The sequence below is a fragment of the Pinus tabuliformis genome, chromosome 3_2, assembly GCF_031772625.1.
Source record: "Pinus tabuliformis cultivar Carrire ecotype Pingquan chromosome 3_2, CPIR1, whole genome shotgun sequence".
NCBI classification, from domain to species: Eukaryota; Viridiplantae; Streptophyta; class Pinopsida; order Pinales; family Pinaceae; genus Pinus; species Pinus tabuliformis.
The window spans coordinates 1,029,428,828-1,029,431,398 of record NC_142302.1 but is presented as its reverse complement, the minus strand read 5'-3'; positions in this window follow the sequence as shown (position 1 = coordinate 1,029,431,398).

Sequence of the window (2,571 nt, the reverse complement as noted above, 5' to 3'; positions counted from 1 at the left end):
AGGAAAGCATGGGAAAGGTTGGGGAGGTTAGGAGAGGTCCCTAGGGATCCTTAGCATCCATCCACAGAGGTTCCTCACGTTCAGAAGCTCAGCAACCGAGTGAGTGGCCTCCTACAGGATGTCTGCAAGGGATCCTACAGGATACTCAGAGGTTTCTACAGGATGTCTACAAACTGCTACAGGATGACCTACCGTGGGTGTTTGAAGTGATGGAGGAGTGATGGAATGATAGGGGGAGATGTGTAAGGTAGGAATAAGGCTGGTGATGGCTCAGAACTGGAGGAATAGGATGGGAGATGAGTGTAGGGAGTAGGTTGGAAGATAAAGGGCTATGTCAATGAAAGGGCTAGGGAATGAAGTTACGTGAGGAGTGAAAGACTTTGGGAGATAACAGAGCAGATCAGAGGTCAAGGATGTGTTTGCATGCGTGATCAAGACGGAGGAGAAGGTAATGGAACGAGGGAGAGCAGTGTAAAGGAAACAAATGGCTTATGATTGTCACCAAGACAAAGATTCATTAACCTAGGCTATCTGTGCTATGAATTCAATGAACAACAATCCAAAGCATGAAGAGAAATGTGCATGAAGCTGTGATGAAGGTGTGTAGTGCAGGTGTGAAGTACATGAAAGAATCTAACATAACCGTGACTGTGTTGCAGCAAGCACAAAGTAAAGAAATGAGTATTTTTGTGGTTGGTATAGGCTGCACTCCAATCTCCAAACAGAGATGGCAGTGGAGACTTTCTCAACTGTTTTCCTTGGAGCTCCTGTGTGTTATCAACCTGCTAATCTAACTGATGCAACTAAAAACATTTCAACCATAAGCTAAACTCACTCAAATTCATAAAGCTAACTCAACAAACCTGTAATTTCAAATTGCATGGTAAAGCAATGAACTAAAGTGCTGAAACAAAAAGAAATTAACATTACAAAACAGAGGAGGTCTATTGCTCTCTTAAAAACTCAGAACTGGATCAAAAGCTGCCTGTCTTTATTAAATAATCATGAATCTAATGACATGCCAAAACTGGCTTACAAGGAGCAAAAACCGAGCTACAACATGACTAACCAAATTGACTAACTAGCTATCCCCAAATTGACTAGCTAGCTACACAAAATGACTACCCACTAGCTAACCAAAATGAGGCCCCAAGCCTTCTTATTTATACAATTTGAGGACCCAACAGTCCTCCTAAAAGTTAGGGACTTGGCTGCCCAAGACTTGTAGTTAACAGCAGTCCAACTTGACTTGCTTGGCTGCCCTTGTGCTCATTGATTTGGTGGCCTTTAAACTCCGAGCTGATGGTGGAGAATTCGAGGTAAGGGTCCATAAATGAGGGGGACACCTTCCTACAAATCCTCTAGCTTGTTCTCCCACGAATTTGGCTGCCAAGTGCTCATTAAGACCTTCAATTTTGTCTCCAAGTTGACCAACAAGGCTACACAAAGCACCCATTAGACTTGTTGGCATAATGACTAACCAAATTCACTCTATTAACATAAAAATAATCAAAAACATGCAATAAACAAATGAGAATGGTGGACTAAGCCAAATTAGGAGGTTGAATGAGCCCAAATAATTGTACATTTTTGGGGCTCATCAACTTTGTTGCATCCTCAAATTCTTTTCCTTTAATGGACATTGTGAGTTCAATTTCTATTCCATTAGAGTAGTCAAAGGATTACACTCAACCATGCCAAACCTATTCAACAGATCTCAAATGTACTTCTTCTGAGAGAGGAATATAAAATTCGGATGTTGAGTTACTTCAATACCAAGATAGTAGTGAACATATCCCAAGTTAGTCATTTCAAAACCTTTCCTTAATTCCTTCTTTATGGATGCAATGTAGATCTCATTGTTCCATGTCATCAAAAGATCATCTACATACACCACAAGATATACAATTGTTTGGCCAACTTTCTTGACAAACAAAGTTGCATCATCAAGATCATAATGTTTGAAGTTGAGTTTCAGAAGATGCTCAATTAACTTTTCATACCAGGCTCATGGTGCTTGCTTGAGGCCATATAAGGATTTCACAAGCTTGCATACCTTGTGTTCTTGGCCCTTCACAACAAATCCTTCTAGTTGGGACATAAAAACATTCTCTTTCAAATATCCATTCAAGAAAGTAGTTTTTACATCCATTTGATGGACTTTCCAACCATTCTGAGCTACCAAGGCAAAGAGTGTTTGGATGGTAGCCCATTTTGTTGTGGGGGAAAAGTATCCTCATAGTTGACCCCTTCTTTCTATGCAAAACCCTTTGCCACAAGCTTGGCTTTATGCTTGTCAAGTGAGCCATCGAATTTATAATTTCTCTTGTAGACCCACTTGCAACCAGTTGGTTTAGTTCCCAATGGAGGATGAACTAGCTTCCAAGTGCCATTATTTATCAAGGCATCATACACTTTCTGCATCACTTCTTTCCATTCATCATGAGAAGAGGCTTCTTTGAAGGAACTTGGTTCAAAATCTGTAAACAAATTCACTTCACAATCATAAGAAACATCCATATCAACAGGTGAATCAGAATCATCTACATCACCTCCATTTTTCCTGGTTGA